The sequence below is a fragment of the Gorilla gorilla genome, chromosome 19 (assembly GCF_029281585.2).
Source record: "Gorilla gorilla gorilla isolate KB3781 chromosome 19, NHGRI_mGorGor1-v2.1_pri, whole genome shotgun sequence".
In the NCBI taxonomy this organism is placed as follows: domain Eukaryota; kingdom Metazoa; phylum Chordata; class Mammalia; order Primates; family Hominidae; genus Gorilla; species Gorilla gorilla.
Window position 1 is genome coordinate 52486026 of NC_073243.2, and position 16236 is coordinate 52502261.

The window sequence follows — 16236 nt, forward strand, 5'->3', positions numbered from 1 at the left end:
TATACCAAGTCAAGGGAGGCTGCTCTCCACTGCTTCTGAAGCCTTAGGAAATCTACTAAATCAGCTGCAGCAGCAAAGCAGTTTAGTGATGAAAAGGAGCCTCTTGATTGGAAATCTTGCTAAGGGCTAGAGTAGATTTTAAAGTAGATTATAGAATTTCCTTACCTGGGAGTCTAAGAAAAAAAAAAAAGTGCATAGACTTTTGTCTGCCCTAAAGACGAACATGGTGACTCGGCTTTTTAAAAACTTACCCTACTCTGAAAGTCTAAGAGAAAGAAAGTTTATGAAAGTGAATTTCAGAATTTGTTCAGTACATTCCTATTACAAACATAAAAAGAGTTGGCCGTTGGTCAAATCGAGTGTAAAGATAGTTGGCATATTTAATCAAGATCCTTCCTCTCCAGGTTGACGCCACAGGAGAAAAAATAATCAAAGATTCTGGTATGTTGGCAAAGGTAGCAGGATAATAACTAGATATGAAAATCAACTTTCTTTAAAAAAAAGTGGTTATTTAAATGTTTATTTGAAGCTTAAATGACATAAAAAAACAGTCAAAGGAAATCCTTGAGCTTTAAGAATTATAGCGTATAAACCAAATATAATGCAAATATATTCATGTCTGCTATGGACCCGACGCTCTCCTACCTGCTGTAAGAGCTTAGTCACTTTCCCATTACCTCCTGTTGTTCTTTGTATCAAACTTTTACACTTTAACAGCTCTTTCTTCTCAGCCTAAAACAAGCTTAACCTAGCTCTATCTTAACAAAATAAAAATTTCTACCTTGTCCTCAAATCCCCATACTGCTTACGTCTCTCCTTTTTCAGTCCTTTCTTAGAAAGTTCATCCACCTAGATGTATTAATTTTCTTACTTCCTATTTTTGGTTGTTAATGCCCCTTTTTTTTCAAGCAGCAGAACACTCTTTTTCAAATTAAATCTTTTTTGAAACATCAACACACACATACACACAAACAACTTCACTGGTTGAGAGACGGGATGGAGACCAGAGAACCCTCCTCTCAGTCTTTCATTTACTCCTGCCTGCCCCGTCAGCCCCTCAGCAACCTCTGAACAAAACCCGAAGCTCTGCCCCACCAACTGCTTCATCCATGGATACCTGCCTTTCCTTCTCTCTAAACCAAGGAAATGATCAAAGTACCTAGGATCTCCTAAAGTCAGTAGGCCATTTCTGGTCCATGTCTTGCTTGATTCTCCAAAATATTCAATACTACAGCCAAATGTGGAATTCTTTCTAATTCCCCTCTATCTGGTTCTCTCTAGTCAGGGCCTTTGCACATTCTGTTTTCTCTGTTCTAATCCCACATTGACTTTCCATCTCACCAAGATTAAAAGCCTAATTTATTTTGATTACCTTTAAGCCCCTACTCAATCCACAAAAAAGCCCCCTCCTCTCTGCCTTTGTTTTCATCGGCTCTCTCAATATCTCCAGCCATGCCAGCGGCCTCACCCCTCCTTGACCTCTTCAAGACTCTCTTTCTTGTCTTATTGGTATGGCTTGTTTCATTAGATCCTTCAGGTATTTGCTTAAATGGCACCTTCCTAGGTGCTTCCATCCTCATTTCCTGCCTCACTTATCTTCTTAACACTTGCCATCATCTAACATATACTCTACTGTACTTGCCTATTCTTTATTCTCTATCTCTTTCCCTAAAATATAAGCTTCATGAAAGAAGGAATTGATCTTTGTTTATCAAGTGGTTTGAGAGTATGTGCTTAAAGAAATGCTTGAGAAACTGAATTAACTGTATTTGTTAAATAAATAAGTGAATTGATAATTAATGAATGAATTGCTGTCTCCTTGCATGTCTGCTTGAAAAAAACCCTGTATTAATACCTCCAGTCCCATCAGATCAAAACAACCTCCTTCTTGAAGGTTCCTATTCCTGAATCAGGAAGCATGAAGTTCCCCCTGTTTATTTTGCCTCTACCAAAGCTGGTAACTCTCAAAAAGGCTTGTTGCTGTGTGACCTTCATTACTTTGGTGAATTGGTCTTAGGCTAGGGTCCGCCCTCAGTATTACCAGTTCAGAAACTGGATTGGTCATCACAACAAGGTGAGTTCATCTCTCAGACATGGTCTTGAGATGATCTTGAGATCAATCTTTAAACATGAACACCAATTAGAGTGATCAACTCAGCCAGTTTTGTCCAGGACAGTCTTGATTTTAGCCCTGAAAGTCCATGTCTGGAGAAAACCCTCAGTCCCAGGCAAACCAGCATGGTTGGTAGCCTTAACACAAATTTACCTACTGACAATGATGAATAGTTTACATAGAAATAAGAATAATCTAATTTTTTAGGCAGCACAATCTTTTCCTACAGGCACACCATAGGACATGCCAGATCATCATCAGAATGATGTTTTGTGAGCATGGTTTGAAAATAAGGTGAGTTGTGTTGGTCAAAGAAATGTTTATTGGCACTGGGATAAAATAGACTAATGCACATCCATCAGACATTAGAAAACATCCTGACAGAGATTATTTGTCCCAACCTCCTATGTCTTTATCTTCATTAGGCATATCATCACCAATGGGGCCAGCTACTTGAAGCTAGATTTCTATGCCCTGGTGTTTGGATGGGCACTGCCTCATTTTGCCCACATGATGAACTTTTTTCTGTGTTTCTGGGACTAATCAATCAACTGCTTGATTCATACACATTTCTATAAGATGACTTAGTATAATCACACACTAAGTCATTATGAGTTGATTTTTTAAAAATTAATTATCAGACAGCAAATCCTAAGATTTGCTTTTTATCACCATTATATCAATTATTAAGTTTACTTCAGTTGTTTTCTTGGCTCTTTTGACACTAGACTGTGACTTTGTTGGGGACAGGGGCTTTTGCTTCTATCTGTGCACCCCTAGCCAGTTTTCAAGTACAGAGCCATGTTCTTCAGTATTTTCTGAATAAATAGGTGCCTGGGACTGAATAAGGAACCCAATCTCTCCAGAAAAGGCCACTAGTCCCTTTATTTTCTGGACATCATTCCAAGAACCTTTCTAAAATCCATTCTACAAAACACCAGGCCTTCAAGATGTTTCAAAAAAGCTTCTGTGATTTGATACGCATAGGAAATGTTGCATAGTATACCATCTTTCTTGGGATTCCCAAGACATTAGCATATAAAAATCACTGAGAAATTCTACAGTAATGAATCTGTTTAATTTTATTTAAACTTAGGTTTTCAAAACTTATTTAGCAATAAACACTGCTTTCCCTTTTTACTCAATATCTATAGAACATACTTTGGTAAATTGATCAATAATTTCTTAATTGCAATTTTAAAATTAAAAAACCTTTAAACACTAGAATTTTTTATTATTGTGGTAAAAACATATGAGACCTACCCCCTTAATACCTTTTAGGTGTACAGTGCAGTATTGTTAACTAGATGCACGTTGCTGCACAGTAGATCTCTAGAACTTCTTCATTTTGCATGTTTAAAAATCTATACCTGTTAAATAGCAACTGCCCATGTCCCTTTACCCCAGCTCTAGAAACCACTATTCTGCTTTCTGATTCTATGAATTTGACTATTTTAGATATCTCGTGGAAATGGAATCATACAGTATTGTTCTTCTGTTACTGGCTTATTTCAGATAGCATAACGTCCATGTTGTAATATGTGACAGGATTTTCTTCGTTTTTAAGTCTGAAGAATATTCCATTGTATGTATATACCACATTTTATTTATTCATTTATCTGTCAGTGAACATTTAGGTTGTTTTGTTTCCACATCTTAGCTATTGTTAGTAATGCTGCAATGAACATGGGAGAGCAGATATATTTTTAAGATCTTGTTTTCAATTCTTTTGGATAGTGAGAAGTGGGACTGCTGGATCATATGCTACTTCTATTTTTAATTTTTTGAGGGATCTCCATACTGTTTTCCATAGCACCATCACCATTTCATACTCCCACCAACAGTGCACAAGCATTCCAATTTCTCCACATCCCCATGAATACTTGTTATTTTTTTACTTATTTATTTTTATAATGGTATTTATTTTTATAGGTATGAGTTGATATCTCACTGTGGTTTTAGTTTGTGCTTCCCTGATGATTAGTGATGTTGAACATCTTTTCATATAGTTATTAATCACTTTTATGTATTCTTTGGAGAAATGGCAATTCAAGCTCTTTGCTCATATTTTAATTAAGTAATTTAGATTTTTTTTTTTTACTTTTGAGTCATAGAAGTTTCTTATATATAATGAATATTAACCCTTTATCAAATATATGGTTTGCAAATACGTCTACAATTCTATGTACAGATTGCCTTTTCACTCTTAACTGTTTCTTTTGCTGCACAGAAGCTTTTTAGTTTTTAGTAGTCCTACAAAGACGTGAAAGACTTGTGCAATAATAACTACAAAACATTGCTAAAAGAAGTTAAAGAGAACAAATATATAGAAAGGCATCTCATGGTCATGGATTGGGAGAATTAATATTGTTAAAATGGCATACTATGCAAAGTGATCTATAGAGTCATTGCAATCCATATCAAAATCTCTATGGTATTTTTCACAGAAATAGATAAAAACAATCCTAAAATTCACATGGAACAACAAAGGACCTTGAATAAACAAAATAATCTTGAGAGAGAAGAAGAAAGCTGGAGGCTTCGTAATTCCTGATTTCAAAGCATATTGCAAAGCTACAGGAATCAAAATAGTATGGTAATGGCATAAAGACAGACATATAGACCAATGGAACAGAATAGGGAGTGCAAAAATAAATCTATGCATTAACAATCAATTGATTTTTGACAAAGATGCCAAGAACACACAGTAGGGAAAGGACAGTCTCTTCAATAAATCATTCTGGGAAAACTAGATATCCACATGCAAAAGAAATGAAATTAGTCCCTTATTCTTACCATATGCAAACATCAACTCTAAATGGATTAAAGACTTAAATGTAAGACTTAAAACTATAAAACTACTAGAAGAAAACATAAGGGAAAAGATTCATAATATTGGTCTTTGCTAATATTTCTTTGATATGATACTAAAAGCACAGGCTTACAGAAAGTTTTTATTCAACTCATTTGATGACAAAAGTTGACTTAAATCAAGGCAGTAAGAACTGATTCAAGGCTCTTCAAGGTTTTTATTTATTTCACTTAGTGTGACTATCTATATGCTTTTCTGTCAGAATATTTATGTGTTTGATTTTGGGTGCTCTAGAGAACAGATGGTCAAAACAATTATAAATTACATAATACATTTGTCTGCAAAGATTTTGAATAAAAGTTGGGGAGGACTTCAACTACATTGTTCACAGCTTCCAAGATTATTTCCAGAGAGATTCCAATCCCTTTAGTAATTATTTTTTCACTTTTTAAAAAAATCAGTTAAATGACTAAAACAGTCCCATATCTGCTATTCACACCTATGTATTATAGGATTAGGGTTTCCTGGGACATGAGATCCAATTATGAACATTCTATCAAGAAATAAAGAGAAATATTCCAGCAGTTCAACATTGCTCTTGCTCTTTCTTGGAAACACAAAGTTCGGAGATTTATGACTTTCTTTCCTGAGTCCATGAGTAACATTTATAAATAAGAAACACATTTAGTTTCCAACAGTTATTTGCATTTCATATTTAGTACAACTAAACACTTATCCAACTGCATTATTTTCATAGAGTTTGTTTTTCTATTTCATATATACATATATTTCTATTGTGGGGCCTTCAAAAGTATCTATCTAGAAGAATTGCCTAATCAACTAACTGAAAATTTGCTTTCTCATTTAATATGCAGAATATCATTTTATTTGGAATTTAAATATAAGGCATCCTGTGGTCTCTGTCTAGATTGGAAATGGTTCCAGTGTAGTAAATCCTTCAAACTTAGTTGTATCTGACTGCAGTGTGAAAAAAAATCAAATTCAACAAGGATTCATTGAGCATGTCTATGACTTAAGTATGTGGGAGAACTAAGAGAATATGACATGCTCTCCTAACTAAATGTGATTATGATTTTCTTAATGGTTGGCAACTCAAATTATTGTGTGGTATATTTGATTACATGATGAGACAGGGAGACAAATCTTGAAATAAACTATTGGTCATTTTTTCCTTAAATTTAAATTCCTGACATATTAATATCATTTTTTAGCAATGCTATTCTGCTTCAAAGAAAGGGAAGTCAATAGCATTGGATCCTTACTATCATTCCAATGTTTACAATTCTGGACAATGAATTTATTTTCATCTTATTAACTTTATATTAGTTCTAATTAAATTAGAAAAAATAAGTTGGCAATATTTACATGGTATTAAACTATACAATTCTAGCTCACCTCTAACTCCTCTTTACTTTTACATTTTAAGTTAAATTCTCCACCAAATGAATCTAATGGAAAGACAATTTTATTCATTTAAACAGAAGTAGGTTAATGTCACTCTGAACACAAAAACAGAGACGCTGCTTTTTCAGTCCCAGCTACTCGGAAAACTGAGGCAGGAGGGTCATGTGTTCAAATCCACCCTGGGCAAAATGGCAGGATTCCACCTCTAAAAAAAACAAACAAAAAAAGGTACTGGTAGTATTTAAGCATTGGTTTCTAAAGCTAGATTGTAAGAATTAAAAGAAATTAAGTCTCTATAGTTTCTGGGGCTATAAATTAGTGCTGAGTGGTCAGTACACTTAAGGAGTTTGTGGTTTCCCAAATTACATGTAGCACCAGACTCACAATATTGCTGACATTCTTCCCTCTGCTAACCCACAGGAAAGTGTGCTGCCAAAAACAAATCAATTCAGTAGCTGTGTAACATGCCCAGTACTTATAATTTTAATAAAAAATTCCTCCAAAAGGACCAAAACTTCAAAACAAATACATTTAATGTGATGAATCTCAGATACATTGGATTCTCCTGTCATTCCTAGGTAATTGTACATTATGCTGGCTTTAAATATAACCATGACCTTATGACAGTCTCCTCAGATGTCTTTGCCACTTTCAGAACCGAAAGGGGTGTCAGATCACTAGGCCAATTTTGTTTTTTAGTTCTTTGTCATTCTTTCCTTTTATTTGATTGTTAAGTTTTACCCATAGTATTTCTTTTCATTCAGGTGTTAAGAGTCTTGGTCTGAAAATGGTACAGAAGTTTGACTATCATATTTGAAAAGCGAGCAAGCTTAGGCCATCCTATTGGATTCCATCTGGCTTCATATTTGGTTCCTGTTTTCAGCTCCTACTTCTCCCTGCCCCTTTCATTGGGGCTGCTGATTTTTACATCTACAACTCAGCTGCACCAACTGCCTGGGCCACAGTAGCAAGTTGACCAACAATCTTAGCCCACCAGCAAGTGAGGTCAACAATTAGTGTCTCTCTGCTATGTGTTTCACATGTGGGTTGCCTGCAGAGACACTTATTTGGCATCTGTCCCAAACCACTGTGACACTAACGCAGTCATCAGTTTCTATGCACAGCAATCCAATATCCTTCTAGCCCAGCGGCCTTGCCATAAACTCCAGATTACCTGACAGACTCTGATGTCCAGCCTAGCTCTTGCCTATCCTTTCCTCTGGAGGGCTGGACCCTGTCTATTTTATGCCTAGCTACTTCACAGACTTCAGCTAGAAATAGACTGATTGTGTGGGAACATGGCACAATAGTCTGTCTGACATAAATTCCAGCCAGTAGACTGAATATCTTTATACCTTAGGCATGGAAAGTGCTGCAACCAAGCCCAATTTAAAGACAGCTTTGGCCAGGCGTGGTGGCTCACACCTGTAATCCCAGCACTTTGGGAGACCAAGGCAGGCAGATCACTTGAGGTCAGGAGTTCGAGACTAGCCTGGCCAACATGATGAAACGCCATCTCTACAAAAAATACAAAAATTAGCCAAGTGTCGTAGCGGTCATCTGTAATCCCAGCTACTCAGGAGGCTGAGGCAGAATCACTTGAACCCGAGAGGCGGAGGTTACAGTAAGCAGAGATCGCACCACTGCACTCCAGCCTGGGTGACAGAGTGAGACTCCGTCTCAAAAAATAAATAGATAAAGACAAGCTTGAACACAGTATACTAGACCACTGGATACTCATCGTAGTAATCAGCTTCTAGCTGACCCAGTTCTCCAATCCCCCATTTTCAAGAGTGTTAAGCCTTCTCAGCAGTATCCAGCCTAATTCTGAGATCCTATCATACTTCACCCTCCAGCCCTTCAGAAACAAAGTGATACGAGATGCAGCCTCTAGCCTCAAGATGGGACATGATTCATCTTGTAAAATACAGAAGAAATACTTACAATATGTGATTCACATTCCTGTTACTTTAGGCACTGCTGACAGAGACAGACTTTAGAAACCATGGGAGAAATACTTTCATTAGAGAACACAAGTATGATTCTAATGAATTAGAAGATTAAGAAAACTACTCGTATACTTTGGGCTTCTCCTGTATTGAATGGTGAAAATGAAAAAAATGTTTTATTTTTGCTGGAACCTGACTGTCTATGAGAAGTGAGGTGACTAACATATAGAGATATGGGAATAATGTGGATGGAAACCAGAGGGGACTTTTCAGTACCTATAGTGTAACAACAAGAGCAAAAAATAATAGCCAATCATGGCAACCCCATATAGGTGCTACCACTGGGAGTTAGATCCTTCAGGAATGAAAGTTCCTGGGTAAAGTCAAAGAAATACTAAGTTAATAGGAGAGCAAATAAATCATATCTATGACCTAGTGTCATAAGTGCATACTTATGTTCTTTTCCTTGCTATGTCAGACTTACATTTAATTATTTTTACCAAATTTCCTCTTTCTTTCACACCTACACAGCATGTGTGGGTGACACCTTCTCGGTTTAGTCCATAGATTACAGAGTATGGACACACGATCATGAGAGAAGCAGAGGAAAGCTGGGCATCTTCCTGAGATCCTGAGCCAGGAGCTGCAGGCATCAATTGATGAGGCTCTGGGTTTCTTCATTTTGGGGAGAAGGTAAGTGTGCCAAAGCTGTCAAGGGTTGTTTTTAGTATGATAGGAACCAAGAGTTGTAAATGAAATCATGTATGAAGGATATTCAAAGGGATGAGCTATGTAAAAATCGTCATTATTTTTGGCCACTACATATTCAATCCTACTTCTTATGTTTGGGAATTTCTCCACTATAAGTCTTTGGGAGATGCAGGATCTGCCTTCCACTATGTATGCTCGAAGAATTCACTGTGGACTCAAGAGTTAGAAGGACATAGAAGAGAGGACTGGGACAATGGCAATAAAACTGAGTACTGCCCAGGCCTGATGGCTATCACAGGCACAAGCTGCGGCACTTGACACTCAGTGGAGATGGTAACAGTTTTGTAACATGGTTTTGGGTACATTTTGGGCTGTCTCAGCACCCAGTTCTCCAGTCTTCTTTGTGATTATGTAAACTACTGTATTATGTTTTGGTAAATTCATTTTCTGCTTAAATCAGCCAGAGTCATTTTCTGTTGAGACACCAAAGGTTCTATGTTGTTGTTCTCCTGAGTCCCAGCAGGAGACTCATAGCCTTGAGCTCATAGCCTTGGGTAAGCTGGGTAAGTCCTTCCATGCCTTACATCCTAGAGAATGGGTATCTATTTTCTGTTTCTAATGGCTTTTAACATCATCAGTGATCTAACTGCCATTCTCCTTCCCCACTCCCCTTTCCCCAGTAATTCTTTACCTATGATTATGTTTTGATTGAAAAAGATTCTTAGGGTATAATAACATTGAAACATGCCATACAGTAACATGCCTTGCCAGTTTTGAGTTTGTTTTCTTTGTTTATGACAGATATTGGACATTCTTTTGCATAACAAGCTATGCATTTTCCAGAAACCTACAGAATGTTATGAAATATACATCAGCTACTGAAAATGTATTAGTAACATCTCTTTAAGAAATTAAACAAGTAGGAGGGGTGCGGTGGCTCACACCTGTAATCCCACCACTTTGGGAGGCTGAGGCCGGCAGATCGCGAGGTCAGGAGATCGAGACCATCCTGGCTAACACGGTGAAACCTCGTCTCTACTAAAAATACAAAAAATTACCCAGGCATGGTGGTGGCCACCTGTAGTCCCAGCTACTTGGGAGGCTGAGGCAGGAGAATGGCATGAACCAGGGAGGCGGAGCTTACAGTGAGCCGAGATCGTGCCACTGCATTCCAGCCTGGGCGACAGAGCAAGACCCTGTCTCAAAAAAAAAAAAAAATTAAACAAGTAAAACACAATTTCAGAATGAAGAGGAGGTCTTAGATTGGGACAAGGCAGTATCAAACTTACTTTATTACTTTATATCAATAAATGAGATGAATAACAATATTTATAGAGAGATTTTACAGTTTTTGTATATGTTGTGACAAATATTGGTGTATTAAGTTAAAAGGCTACAAGTCAACATGCAACTGGGATAAGCACATCTTTTATAAACAAACAAATTTTCTGGATAAGTAAGGGTTACCCCTTTAATTATCAACACACTTTTAACTATGATGAAAAAATTTTTTAAAAGTATTATACAACTTTTCTACCTTTCTAATAGGATTTCATGAAACAGAATGTAAACTTTTCTTTATGAAAAGAATCATTTTCATTAACATCAATTATTATACTATGTTAAAAGGGTATTAAGCGGTACGAAGCTATTTGCTACAAGCTATTCAACTTCTATTTCACCTTAATGCCTTAAATTTTCCATTAAACCTGAAACTCTTACGTGCCCTACAAGTCCTTTAAGATAGAGTGCCTGCCTACAACTCCAGCCTCCTCCCAAACATCTCTTCTTGCCACTGTCCTCTGGACAGTTTCTCTAAGCTCTTTCACAACCCAGCAACTTCCTATGCTGCTCCTCTACCAAAATCCTCTTCCTTGCAGAGCTTACCTGGCAACTTCTGCTCTTCCTTCATGTCTCACCTCAATATTACTTCCTCAGTAAATCATTCCTGACACAAGAACCCAGCACAATGCATGTAGTGGACTTTCAGTAAGTGTTTATTGAATTAATGAATAAAATATCAAAAATAGTAAATTTCACAAACATTCTGGAATAAACATACAATAAGAAATTTTTCGGTGTTTAAATTTTGACATTTAAATATAAATGTATCTAGAAAACTAACTTGTATACCTATGGACTTAATTTAATGGAAAAAATATACAGTAATTAGAAAATGTGGCTAGGGATCAATTAAACAGTGGGTATGCAGATATCCCATGCCCTTTTCTTTTGCTGTCAACATGACAAGCTCGGCAGAAATGACCTGGAGAAAGAGAAACAAAGAACAATGTCTACTTCTTACTTAGGTGCTTTAATGGAGCCTGGGGATGATCGATGGATGTCAGAGATTCATGCTATCCTCCACTTGTCATTTCTATGAAATTAAAAAAAAAATTCTTATTCCAACATGAAGGGAAGATGATTAATATTATAAGACTATAATATCTAGATATATAGAATAATGCTAAACATATGGCCAAGTTTGGGGGTTTAATGGTATAATATATTAAGAGTTAAGAAATCATAGCATGGAGGTCATGGGACCTGAGTTCTAGTCTCATGGAATTCTATGATCTGTGTTCACTTCCTCAAAAAATCATTTTTAATGCACTTATTTGTGTGAGGCATAAGGATAAGAACTGTATATTTGTCTGTGTATAGGAAGTGAGGCCAGATCCTATGGAAGAAATCATATTTATGTATAAATATGAAACCATCTTTTCCCTTAAGTAGTTAATAACCACTATGGAAAATTTGAAGCTATAACAGAAATAACAGGCACATAGACAAAAGCTAGATTGTGTGGTTCAGCCTCCAAGTGTAGTAGGAGTTCAAAGAAGGGAAAAATGAGTGTGGGCTGGGGTTTCTTAGGAAACTCTTATGGGGGAAACGGAGCTCAAAAATACATTTAACATTGTTGTAAAGGGTTGAAGATCTCATATAAGCTTTCACTAAAGCACAAATCCCCTCTTCCCAGGAGCATAAAGTCTTTTTCCAATTTTGCAGCTTCTGGAAACATACAAATATTCCTGAAAGATGAAGGCACTTGTCTAGCCAGCCAGTTTAGTGGAATCAAGCCTGGGTATGAATGAGCTCCAGCTGTCATAACGCCTCTTCACGTGCATCCGTCATGGAAGTAAAGGGAAAGGAACTGACCCTCAGAGAGGACTGAGCTTGGTAAGCAGCAAAAAGGAGAAAGAGTGGACATGGAAGAAGTTAGTGCCATATTTTTGCAGAGCAGTGAGGAGGCTGATAGTCTGGAATATAGAGTTGTGTGGGGGATAGTGAGGAGAGGGTTGGGAAAGCATACTACAACATAGACTTGCTCTAATTAAATCAGAAGTCTAAGCTCCTAGGAGAAATGACTGACTCCAGGGCGGGGGCAGGGAAAGTACAGTGTGAGCCTGGAACACTTTGTTGCACTAAAAATGAGAGCTGCTGGGTGCAGTGGCTCACGCCTGTGATCTCAACATTTTGCAAAGTGGAGACTACAGGATCACTTGAGGTCAAGAGTTTGCGACCAGCCTGGTCAGCATGGTGGGTCCCCATCTCTACCAAAACGAGCTTGGTGTGGCGGCACAGCAGCCCCAGCTGCTGAGGAGGTTGAGGTGGGAGGATCCCTTGAGCTCAGGAATTTTAGGCTACAGTGAGCTATGATCACACCACTGCATTCTAGCTTGGGTGACAGAGTAAGATTCCATCTCTAAAAAAATTAAAAATAAAATAAAAAATGAGGAGCTGCTCAAAAAATGATGGGAATGTGACAAAACTATGCAGGAACTAGCCTCAAATGATCTGGAACAATTTGTATATTGTTGATAATGAATTATAACTACTTCAGTGAAACAAAAATCTTTGAGTCTATACTGACACAAATAAGCACATGAATAAACAATTGTATTAGGGAAAAGGAAAAATCCTTCTTTTCAGTATAATGCTAACTAATAAATATGCAAGACACGATATTTGAAAAACATTAATGAATAGTAAAATTAGCAGGTGAAAGTTTGGTAAGAAAGGGTATTTATATAGACTCAAATATCTCCCACAAATTCTGTATTAATTACACAGGGAAACGCAGTAATTAGACAGTGGAAGAATTTGGATGACATCTCACCCTACTCAAGAAATCAAAGCTAACATCACCCATATTGACACATGATCATCACATGACTCAATATACTGAGAAAGACACAAAATTCTTTCATTAATATTCTTGTCAAAAATGCATTGCTTGAGTCTATTCATGAGAAAACATCAGACAGAAATGCTCCAGGTAAAAGAAGACTAAAGAGGCATAAAAACCAAATGTAGTATATGATGTTGGATATTGGACCAGGAAAAAAAATAGCTATAATGATATTGGACCAATTGATAACATTTGACTATAGAGAATAAATAAAAGTATTATACCAATGTTAAATTTCCTGATATCGTGGTTATGTTTAAAAAAAGGCTTTGCTCTTAAGAATTACAAACTTAAGCGTTTAGGAGTATGAGGTAATCAATGATGTCTTCCACTTATTCTTGTAAAACTATATTAATAATATAAATTGTGTGTGTGTGTGTGTGTGTGTAGAGAGAGAGAGAAAGAGAATTACACAAAATGTAACTAATGCCAAAATATAAGGTCACATCCATACACAAAGAAAAGCCAAAATGATGTTTAATTATAAGCCCTGGAACATAATAGGTCATTTATATGGATATAAGAACAGAATTCAATACCTAAACCCCATGTTTCCTCTTTACATAATAGAAAACTGTTATTTTGTTGGACTCAGCAGAAGAAAATGTCAGAAATGCAGGAAAAGGAGTTTAAATTTAAAACAGCATGGTTTTGTCAAAAGTATTTACTTAATCCTGAAAACTTGATGGGTGGAACATGAGGAAGGCATTCTTTTTGCGACTGTTCGGGGGAAACAGAACAAACCCTGGCCCAAATGAATAGGCCTAATGTTTTCCCATGCCAGTTCCTCATCCTGTTGCATGCTCATTCAAGGGTTACTTTTTGTTGCTTCTAACTAAGAGTAAAGGTAAGAAAATCTTTTTTTTTTTAATCACAGAGGGTTTGGGCTTATAATACAATCCTCAGATTCAATCTTACCATCAATCCCATGAGAACAACATCCGGTAATTCTAAGAATTTATGGAGATTAGAATTATTCCTCTTCTCAAGGTCAAGTTTCCATATATCCTGAATGAGCCTCCTCAGCTACCCACATGCTCTCTCATTTTTGGCTTCCCATGACTCCTTAAGTTAAGACTTCAGGGTGAGTTTCTGCCCCATTTCCTGGCTGTCGTCTAATTTCATCTGGGACAAGAACCCCATCTAGGACCATGACAATATTTTGTTCTGCCAACCCTCTTCTTACTATTCAGATAGCTGAATCCTTTTACCTTCGTCCCTGTCCTTGACTGGGCAAATTCTCCAACTCAGAAGTCTTTTATAGGACTATGATTTGTGACCCACTTGCTCTTAGGACCTTTTGATTTATAGATATTTGTGAACTCAGGTTAGGGTACGCTACCTCTCTGTGAGACAAGACCATACCTCCTAGAATAATATGGAAACATCTAGAATGATCTGGAGACTTCAGATTAAAGTTTTCTTCAGGGAGTTATTATATTATCAATCCTGAAAATAAATTACAGAATTTATCTAAGTTGGTTTCTTTTGATTGGAGATCTTTGCAATACAGACTCCTCTCAAGTTCCTTGATCTCTGCTGAATTTTCAGAAATGCCCTGATAGTACTTCACTCATTAACAGTTATTAAGCAATATCCAGTTCTTCATTTATTCTTGTAAATATGGAAGGCTACATTTCCCAAACTTCTTGCAATTGGATGAGGCCATTTCGTAAGTTCTGGCCACTGAAGTGTAAATAAAATGACACGTCCACATTTTGTTGAACTTTGATTCACAAGATCAAAGTAGCCTGGATCAGTGAGCAGCCACAAGAAGGACAACTACCCTGGAGAGTTACCCAGATTTTCAATATATTTTATGAGTGATATTTAAATCTTTGTTGTGTCAAGCCCCTAAGATTGGACAGTTGATGATTCTTGCAACACAATCTAGCCTATAAGGATTAATGCAAGCACCAACCATATGCCAGCCTCTATGTAGGTACTAGGAATAAAAATCAAATAAAATAAGGTTCCTGTTCTCTAAGAGATTATGTCCTAGGGAGGAATTCAGATGCAAATCAGCAATTGTTTTACAATAAAGTATTTGTGACATTAAATATATGCATAGGAAACCGAGAGTATGGCAAACAAAATAAGGAATAAGAGTTATAAAAATCTTTCCTGGATGTGGTACAATAAGCTATTTTTAAGGATAAAAAGGATAAGGAAAAAAAGGCATGGACAAAAAAGGACATGAAGACGGGGAAATTGCATGAGAATGGCATGACATCGTGCAACACGATGACACATTCTCACCATCCCACCAGAGAGTGACATGCACAAGTGTCAACTTCAGGAGCCTCATGGCTAGTGGGTGCAGTTGACTAATGCAGGGTTGTATATCATAAAACTAAAAAGACACCAATAGGCAGGGAAAGTGTAGAGTTCCCTGATTACACCATCCCTGAAGGTCATTTCAGAGCATGTGGCAAAGACCAAGGTCTCTACTAGATAAATTAGACCCATCGTTTATTATGTTTACTTCTGGTATTTGGTTTCGTATTTTATATTTAGATCCTTGGTCCACTTCTAATTTATTTTTATGTATGATGTGGGATATGGAGCTTGTTTTATTTTTTCAAATGAATAAATAGTTGTCCATGCTTCATTTACTGAAAAACTTATTTTTGCCCCAGTGTTTTGAAATGTCATCTTTTTAAACATTTAAGTGTTACATGTACTTGGACCTATATCTGCACTTCCTTTTATATTGCACTTGTCTAATATTCTATTCAAACATTGGTACTAAAGAGTTTTAATTACAGAGACTATATGTTATTGTATGTCTTCATATCTAATTGGGCTAATTGCTCTTTTTAACTCTTTTATGTATTTCTGATTATTGTTTTCTAGCTACACACACACACAAAACAAACAAAACACACTTGTTGGTAGTTTTATTGAACTTATGTTAAATTTATAAGTTAACTTAGAAAGAACTGATAGTTTTATAATGTTGAGTCATCAGACCTAAAACAAGGGATCTATTTGTTCAAGTCTACTTTTATGTCTCTCAGAAGTGCTTTAAAGT

The 16236-nt window shown here is 36.6% G+C and overlaps 1 long non-coding RNA gene across 2 annotated transcripts in view; it reads right to left on the reverse strand.

Moving 5' to 3' along the window:
• Nucleotides 1-6405: 6405 nt before the first annotated feature.
• The window catches only part of LOC129528124 (uncharacterized), a 46148-nt gene continuing 36317 nt past the window's right edge, over nucleotides 6406-16236 (reverse strand). The window contains exons 1-3 of one of the 2 annotated variants that reach the window (XR_008673346.2): nucleotides 11316-11377; nucleotides 10069-10206; nucleotides 6406-6555 (exon numbers count right to left, since the gene is read on the reverse strand). This is a non-coding gene — a long non-coding RNA (uncharacterized lncRNA). Of the gene's footprint in view, nucleotides 6556-10068; nucleotides 10207-11315; nucleotides 11378-16236 lie in introns of those variants that run through there. The other variant, XR_008673345.2, reaches the window with a different exon arrangement.